General features: G+C 50.4%; 1 protein-coding gene across 1 annotated transcript in view; it reads right to left on the bottom strand.

Moving 5' to 3' along the window:
- OSBP2 (oxysterol binding protein 2) overlaps positions 1 to 9481 on the bottom strand; it is a 417386-nt gene that overhangs the window by 406412 nt on the left and 1493 nt on the right. The window lies entirely within an intron of this gene.

Here is a 9481-nt window from a genome sequence, read left to right as displayed (position 1 = left end):
GATGACCTCCTGAGGTCCCTTCCAACCCTGATATTCTATGATTCTATAATTCTATGATTAACTCACTGAGACACTATTTTAAATTAATCAGTCACAGCGGTTTAGTTTTCAGAGTAGCAGCCGTGTTAGTCTGTATCCGCAAAAAGAACAGGAGTACTTGTGGCACCTTAGAAACTAACAAATTTATTAGAGCATAAGCTTTCGTGGGCTACAACCCACTTCTTCGGATGCATATAGAGTGAAACATATATTGAGGAGATATATACACACACATACAGAGAGCATGAACAGGTGGGAGTTGTCTTACCAACTCTGAGAGGCCAATTAAGTAAGAGAAAAAAAACTTTTGAAGTGATAATCAAGATAGCCCAGTACAGACAGTTTGATAAGAAGCAAGTGTGAGAATACTTACAAGGGGAGATAGATTCAATGTTTGTAATGGCTCAGCCATTCCCAATCCCTATTTAGCCCTGAGTTGATTGTGTCTAGTTTGCATATCAATTCCAGCTCAGCAGTCTCTCGTTGGAGTCTGTTTTTGAAGTTTTTCTGTTTTAAGATAGCCACCCGCAGGTCTGTCATAGAATGGCCAGACAGGTTAAAGTGTTCTCCCACTGGTTTTTGAGTATTATGATTCCTGATGTCAGATTTGTGTCCATTAATTCTTTTGCGTAGAGACTGTCCGGTTTGGCCAATGAGTCAGGAAAGTATTATTATCCCATATAACTGTGAGGGAAAATTTAGCAGGCCTTAAACTTTAGTCAAGGCCCTGAGTTTGGTCAAGCTTGCTTACAGCCCTTGAACTAAGATCCTGCTTGTTTCTGTGTACAAGGGGCAGAAGGAGTCAGAGTGGAAAAAATCCCCAAACAGAACAATTTGTAATAGCCCAAACTTAGGAAATATATAACCGCAATAGCACTGTTAGAAAAGTCAAACCGCAAACGAACCAGACTGTGAATAACGAGAAGGGTGATTGTTCTTTTTGCTTTTGACCCGTATTAATTTTGCAATGTATTCCAAATAAGGTAATTAATACGGAAGTATGTGTAATTTGTCTGTGGTTTTAAGCTTTAAAAAGCTTGTGTGTTCATGGACTCGGGGGGGCAGCTCCAATAGCTGTCACCCCCTGCACGCTTGTAATCAATAAAGGGCCTCAGGCTGATCTGATTGAAAACACAACGCGTGGATCGATTTTTTCCACATCAATTGGTGCCGTGACTCGGATAGACAGCGACCCCAAACACCGGAGGACCGTGAGCTGTTCCCCACCAGACCCTGGGCCCATCGGAAAGGTAAGAGACCTTTTGAAATCTCTGTTTAGGGTTTCTGGTGGAGGACTGCCCGTAGCCTCTGGGTTCGGGTGAGTTGCACACTCTATTTGGATTTTTTGCTGCCAGACACGCCTGACGCCCTTCTGATCTGTTCTTCTCCCCGGGAAGAGCCAAGTGTGTGGCTAGATAGGCCTCTGACTCTATTACTGTGTGCCAGTGTGTGTGTTGGTGTGAGAGTGATCTGTTATAAGGGTCACAGGAAGACGCCCAGAGCTCTCTGCGAAGCTTGTTGGCTCGTGACCGGAGATGTCTCTAAAGCAAGCCCTGTGACCCCACCGAGAAGGGCCGAAACAGAAGGGCCCTGACCGAAGTAGCCTCGCTCTGCTGGCTTGACCACCGAGGGGACTGCCTGGGTCTAGGCTTGTGTGACCCTATCCTCCCCGCCCTCGGGCGGTCTGATTTCCTCAACCTCTTTCCTCTGATTCCCCTCCCCACCTAAGGGCAGTGCATGGGCCACTGACGGGTCCAAACACCCCACCAAGAGCAACAGAGTAAGCGGCGCCATTCTCTCTGAGACCAACCGACGCTCTTTGCTGAAGGTGGGTGTAGACAGTAGTGGACGCCCTACAATAAGCCTTCCCTGTGTAAAAGACCCGAGTGAAAGTGATCTGTTAAAATGGGGGCCGGTGAGACAAAAGGAATCACCGTCCCGCCAAAAGGGCACACCTGAGTGTTGTATGTTTGTATGTACGCAAATTGCAGTCCTTTCACTTGTAAGCTTTTTAAAGAATGGGATCCCCACAAAGCCAGTTCGATGCATATTTTAATTGGTATGAAGAAGCAGAAAAATGGCACCGTGAATCTCAAATGAGGAGTCTCAAGGACTCCCAGGAGAAACTTACCACACAACTAAAAGAAATAAAAAGGGAATTGGCAAAGAATTTAAATTCAACTAAGCCGGCAAGAAATATTATGCAACAAAAGCCCCTTATGTTCACCCCTCAGACAGTGTCTCCCTGTGCTGAGGAAATATTCCCCTTGCGCCAATTTCCAGGCATTGGCACTTCGGGTCAGGAGACGTTGGTGTCTGTGCATGCACCTTGGTCTCCCATGGATTTGTATAATTTAATTAAAAATTTTCTGAAAATAAGAGACGACCCTGTTAAATTTCAAGAAGAATTAAAAACTCTCATGCACTTTTATAACCCTACATGGGCAGACTTAAGCCAACTCTTGAAGGGAGTCCTGCCCAGGAAAACATTAAATCGCCTTTATCAGGCAGCCCGGTGGCCCATGGAGGACCCAGGCCACAGCCAGGACACAATATATAGGATTAGAAACAGGCTGTGGGAAGCAGTTCTCACAGTCTGCCCAAAGAAAGCAGATTGGGCCAAAATTAGCACCTGTAAACAAAGTAAAGAAAAGAATCTAAATGAAATTTTAGCAGCTACCCAACACTATCACCGCCACACTGAAACTAAGTTAATGACCCTCCAGCTCCAGGACATGCAGGGACCCCGCAAAAGCCACTGTGGGGGAGAGGGGAAAAGCCAAACCAAGGTCCCCACTGTCCACCTCTCCCAGGGACCCAGTAATGGCGCGTGTCACTATTGCAAACAGATGGGCCATTGGAAAAGGAAATGTCCCTACCGCCCTGGCCGCTCCACAAGCAGTAGAGGTGAGCAACGTTCTTGTGCCCCATCCCGTCTCTTCACCTCTGACCGTTTCTGTCCGTCTTCTGTCTAACTATCATGTTTTCCTCCTCAGTCCTTGTTCACCGGTTAACCTTTTGGGAAAAGACTTGTTGTGTAAATTAAATTGTGCAATCTGCTGTACCCAAGATGGTGTGTATCTGGACTGCCTGGTCCCGCTCACAATGAGGTCCTGGCAGTTTTGCAGGAGAAGACTGACCCCAGCCCTTCCTCATTGCAACAGGAACTGCTGGCTAAGGTCTCTCCCTCCTTGTGAGCTGATCATGCCAACTAGGTTGGGTGCATTGGGTCTGCCCAACCCGTTAAGATTCGCCTAAACCCAGCAAGACCCCTTCCCGAGGTGCAGCAGTGCCCTCTATCAAAACAGGCCAAGGAAAAATCCAGCCTGTTATTACCTCCTGCATTCAGCAAGGAGTCATTATTCCTACGGTCAGTGAGTGCAACTCCCCCATTTTACAGTGCTGTTAATGCGGCTGTTCTCCCTACCTTTCCCGTTGTCCCTAGCCCTGCTACTATCCTTTCTGACAATGCACCGGTGCTGAGGAGTTGTTACTGCCTCAAGGAAAGATTGTATTAAGTCTGGACATAAAGAATTAAGGATATTATTAAATAAGATGCATCTAGATGTAATGTGTGTATGTAAATAGGTGTGTATAAATAAATAAAAGGGGGGTTAGTCAAAAAAGCCCACCCTCCTTGCCAAATTGGTAGTGAAACAATGCCTGTGCCCATGGAAAGAAATAATGCAACAAGGAAAAAAGGATCAGGCCCAGACAAGCAGGCAACCACAGTTTGAGGAAGTTGAAAGAAAGTGAGAAGTTAACTCTGTAGTTACTGGAAGGAATTAAGCAGTAAAACTTTGTACAAATGTTAAAAGAAAGTGTTATGAAAGGAAGATTCTTGGTTTCTTTGCGGGCATTCTGAAGGAGAAATGTCTGTAAATAATCCAGGCAAGAGGTTATTTAAGTGGAATCATTTAACTATGAACAAGTTAGTCGAATTTGATTAAAAAAAAAACACTCCTGGTGTGTGCAATATTTGTTTTATAAGTTTAAGATGAATTGGTGTTGTTTTAAGGTTGTAAAACCAAAAAATACTTTTGCCAGACAAAAGAAACTAGTATTGTTTAATTTTGGTATTTAGCATTTAATCCTTAAGGTGACTTAATGCTTTACAAGATTTAAATTGTTTTAAATAAAGACCAAAGTTGTGGCTGCAGCAGGGCAGTCAAAGCCAGGAGAATGGAAAAAGATTTTAAATCTGTTTTGGTAACAAATAGCAAATAAAAGCTGTAATCAGCGCCCCACACTAAGCCTTAAGGTGGCTCTGTGTAATCAACGGTCACTTTGCCAAAGGGGAGCCGAATTGGCTTGTGTTTTCCTTTTCAAATCAATGTGTGTCTGAAAGCAGGAGTTAAAAGTTAGAAATTAATTGTGTCCTTTTGAGACAGTCTCTCTAAGCGGTTGATAACTTTGAATCCAAAAGCAAGCCAAGAATGTCTGTGTTAATGCAAATCACCTAAATGATAAAAATAGAAGCCATTAAAACCTGACCTGCCTATAAAACAAATACAGGAAAATATGGGAAGTAATTCCTCAGTTTTGCCTGCAATCAGCAAGGGTATTTGTAGAAAAAGGAATATTTTAAACAATAATCTGCCAACTCCAAGGGGGTAGAAATATGCTCTCTTTGTCTTTCAGAAAAATAGGAAAAGCTGATACCAACTGAAAAGCCAAAAAAAAAAAAAAAAAAGTTCTTAAAGTGTTGCTGGGTCCACTGTGCATCCTGGTCACCTTCGGCGCTTCCGGGACAGCCGCCTGGTTGCGCCCAGGGTGCTCCGGCCCTGCTTTGCTCGGGTGCACCACGGAGGAATTATTGCTGTAGTTAAACGAGACTGGTTTGTACCAGATTTTTTCTCCTGTGGCCCAGCAATACTGCCAAGAGTGTGTAATCTGCCAGCAACATAATGTTGATAAGGCTGTTAAAGTTAGGCAGGCAGCGCGTCCCCCACCCTGAGGACCTTTTGTAAATATTCAGATTGATTTCATTCAAATGTTTAAATGTTGTAATTATTAGTATGTGTAAATTTTAGTAATGGATTTCCTTGTAAAAAGGCAGATGCCAAAATTGTTATAAAACTTTTGCTTAAGGATTTTGTATCACAATCTGGCATATCTGGACAGATTATAAAAAAGTTATGTGCAGCTTCACCAATATGGCCAAATGCGCTTTGAAGGCCACTCCCAATCAAAAGACCAAACTCAGCCCTCATGAAATTCTAAGAGGGCGTCCAATGCGACTACTGGCTGCGCCCCACTGGCCCTGGCTCAGATGGACAGTCATTTAATAAATAACACGAGGCTTAATTATTGCCAGGCGCTAATGAAATGTGTTAGGTCTTTTTATATATAGCAGCCCTGCCACTCGCTGAAACCAGGAGACTGGGTCTACATAGCGGTCCATCAGCGAGAAACCGCCCTGGCCCAGTGCTGAAAGATCCTTATCAAGTCCTGTTAATTATCAACACCGCTATGAAGTGCCAAGAATTGACTACCTGCCCGTGTTTCTCACTGTAATGGCTCTCTGACTGATGATCGGTCTCTCTTTCCTTTTGGCGTTGTTGCTCCTCCTGGACAGCAGGAGTGAAGGACAAGGTGAAGAGCTGGTTGTCACGGACTCACAGATCGTGCCCACTCTTGGCCCCATGCGGTCCGTGGGGGGTGCCCGTTTCAGTGAGACAGCCCTTCTCGGGGGTCCACTCTCTCCTGGGGTCAGGCCCCTCCACCTCCTGGAGCCGCACCTATCTGAGCCTTAGCACACCTGTTTCTCGCCGTGGGCCCCCTCAGGGAGTCCACTCGCTCTGGACCCCCTGGGCTTCCACCCCCGAAGGGGTTGATGCAACCCTGTTCTCTAGACTGGAGTGACTCCCAGCCGGTGTAAAACAGGAGGGTTTATTGAGAGTTGAACACAGCACAGGACACTCTTGGGGCCTCAGGCCTGGCCTCCCTCAGCCCAGCATGCCCCAGTCTCCCTGCATCCAGGTGGGCCCTGCCTGCTCCCCCTCTCCAGCCCAGAGCCCCCCTGCTTCCCAGCTGGGCATCTGAGATCCCCGGTCCCAAGCCCCGCCTCTGTCCATTGTCTTCTCTCCAGGTAAACGGTCGTAAACTGGGGCCTCCTCTCCTCGCTTCTGTCCTCTGGCTGGAACCGGCTGGTTAGGTCACTGGGTCCTCTCTCTGCAGCCCATTGTCCTCCTACTGGCCAGAACCGGCTGCACCTCCTGAGCTGGGCCTCCAGGTCACCAGGTCACCGGTCACTGGGGTATCCATCCTCCAGGCCATTGGCTGGGGCCCCAAGTTCCCTCTCCGGTCCTCTGTAACAACAAACTCCCTCTCCCCTCTCCTCGTTAAACCAGTAACACCCAGGGAAACTGAGTCCCACCCCCTCCGCATGCAAACCATTGAAACCCCACTGAAAACAAGGAAAAAACAAGAAAATCCCCCACTTCGTCACATCTCTCCCCCCTTCGAGGCTGAACGGAGCAGGGTCACTTAGCCAGTGACCTGGGGAAATTCAGGGCCCCCGCCCCGTGATAAAGCATCACCTATAACATTGGAACTCCCCCTCACATGGACCACCTCCATGTCATACCTCCAGAGGAGCAGGGCCCATCTCAGCAGCTTGGCATTAGCCCCTTTCATTTGGTGCAGCCACGTCAGGGGCGAATGGTCGGTGTACATGGTGAAGCGCCGCCCAAATAGATACGGCTGCAGTTTTTTAGGGCCCACACCATGGCCAGGCATTCCTTCTCTATGGCCGCATAGTGCTGCTCCCGGGGCAGCAGCTTCTTGCTCAGGTACACAATGGGGTGTCTCTCCCCCTTATATCACTTTGCATCAGTACTGCCCCCAGCCCTGTGTCCGAGGCGTTGGTGAACACCAGGAAGGGTTTGTTAAAATCTGGGTTTACCAGCACCAGGCCCTGGATAAGTGCCCCCTTCAGCGCACAGAGAGCCCTCTGGCACTGCTCAGTCCAGACCACCTTGTCCAGCTTTCCCTTCCTACACAGCTCCGTGAGGGGAGCTGCCAGGGAGCTAAAGTGGGGCACAAACCTCCGGTAGTCCCCCGCCATCCCAATGAAAGCCTGGACCTGCTTCTTAGTCTGGGGAGCGGGCCAATCCTGGATTGCCTCCACCTTGGCCGGCTCCGGCTTCAGGTGGCCACCCCCCACCTTGTGGCCCAGGTATAAAACCTCTGCCATCCCCACCCTGCACTTTTCAGCTTTTATGGTCAGTCCTGCATCCTGGAGGCGACCGAGCACCCTCTTCACCTGGGACACATGCTCCTCCCAGGTCTGGCTAAAGACACAGATATCGTCAATATACGCTAGAGCAAAGTCCTCCATCCCCCTTAGTAACTGATCCACCAGGCGCTGGAAGGTGGCAGGTGCCCCCTTGATGCCGAAAGGCAGGACCAGGAACTCGAAGAGCCCTATTGGGGTGGTGAAGGCAGACTTCGCCCTGGCATCCGTGTCCAAAGGCACCTGCCAGTAGCCTTTGGTAAGATCCATGGTAGTGAGGTACCGGGCACCCCCCAACTTGTCTAGGATCTCATCGGTCCTAGGCATGGGGTAGGCATCGGACACGGTGATGGCATTGAGCTTCCGATAGTTCACACAGAACTGGATCGACCTGTCCTTCTTGGGGACCAGCACCACCAGCGAGGCCCAGGGGCTGGCGGACGGCTGGATCACCCCTAAAGCCAGCATGTCCCCGACCTCTCTCTCCAGGTCCTGGGCTGTTTTCCCAGTGACCCTGAATGGGGAATACCTGATGGGAGGGTTGGTTCCCGTCTCCACCCGGTGGACAGCCAGGTTAGTGAGCCCAGGCCAGTTGGAGAACAGCTGCCGGTATGAATGCAGCACCTCTCTGATCTCTGCCTGCTGGGCAGGGGTTAGCTGGTCTGAGAGGGGAATTGATTCCAGCGAGGGGTTAGCCCCAGGCTCAGGGAGGAGTCCCACCAGGGGGTCCTCTTCTTTCTCCTCCCACTGCCCACACACAGCCAGCACCAACTTCTCCCTGTCCCAGTACGGCTTCATCATGTTGACATGATACACCCTGTGGCTGTGAACCCGGTTGGACAGTTCCACCACATAGTTCACCTCGTTTACCTGTCTGATGACCGTGAAGGGGCCGTCCCAGGCCGCTTGCTGCTTGTTCTTCCTCACGGGGATGAGGAGCATCACCTGGTCCCCGGTAGCATATGAGCGGGCACGTGCTGAGCGGTCGTACCAGACCTTCTGCCTCCTCTGGGCCCTTGCTAGGTTTCCCCTAGCCAAGCCCATGAGCTCCACGAGCTTTTCCCGGAAAATCAGTACATACTCCACCACTGATTCCCCATTGGGAGAGGCCTTCCCCTCCCACTCGGCTCTCACCAAGTCCAGGGGCCCCCTCACCCTCCTCCCGTACAGCAACTCGAAAGGGGAAAACCCTGTGGATTCCTGGGGCACTTCCCTATATGCGAACAGCAGGTGGGGTAAATACTTGTCCCAGTCCTACGGGTGCTGCTCCATAAAGCTTTTCAGCATCCTCTTTAGGGTCCCATTGATCCTCTCCACCAGCCCGTTTGATTGGGGGTGATACGCCGAGGCCCAGGTGTGCTGGACCCCACACTTCTCCCACAAGCACTGGAGCAGAGTTGACATGAAGTTAGACCCCTGGTCTGTAAGGACCCTCTTGGGGAACCCCACTCTGCTGAAGATGGTCAGCAGCGCGTCTGCCATGGTGTCTGCCTTGATAGAGGACAAGGCCACTGCCTCGGGGTAACGTGTAGTGAAATCTACCACCACCAGGATGAATTTCTTCCCTGACCGGGTCACCCTGTTGAGGGGCCCCACTATGTCCACGGCCACCTTCTGGAAAGGCTCCTCTATGATGGGCAAAGGTCTCAGCGGGGCTTTACACTTATCCCGGGCCTTCCCCACCCTCTGGCAGGAGTCACAGGACCTGCAATACTGTCGGACAGCGTCAAAGACCCCAGGCCAGTAAAAGTTCTGCAGCAGCCTCTGCCTGGTGCGCCGGATGCCCTGATGCCCTGAAAGGGGGATATTGTGGGCCAAGTACAACAGTTTGTGGCGGTACCTCTGGGGAACCACCAGCTGCCTCCCGACTTTCCAAGATTCAGTTCGCCCTGAACCAGCCCATTCCCGGTACAGGAATCCCTTCTCCCACAGGAATTGCTCCCGGCGGTCCTCCCCCTGGGACCCTGCACCGCCGTTGCCAGCCAGGGCCCTCAGTATCTCCAAGGAGGGATCCACCTGCAGCTCCATTTGGAATTCAGCTGCTGGGTCTGAGGATACAGCCCTGGCTGGTGGCGCCTCAGTTTCCCCACCTTGGGATGGAGGCTCCGGCCCAGCCCTGTCGAGCCCTACCCTCGGCGCTTCAGCCCCCCCCCCCCCCCGGGAGGTCCCGCGCCCCTCGCTGGCTCTGGCTCCGGGTAAGGACCA

This window comes from Terrapene carolina, unplaced genomic scaffold (genome assembly GCF_002925995.2).
Source record: "Terrapene carolina triunguis isolate 2854851 unplaced genomic scaffold, T_m_triunguis-2.0 Scaffold951, whole genome shotgun sequence".
NCBI lineage: Eukaryota > Metazoa > Chordata > Testudines > Emydidae > Terrapene > Terrapene triunguis.
This window is presented reverse-complemented; position numbering and strand designations above follow the sequence as displayed.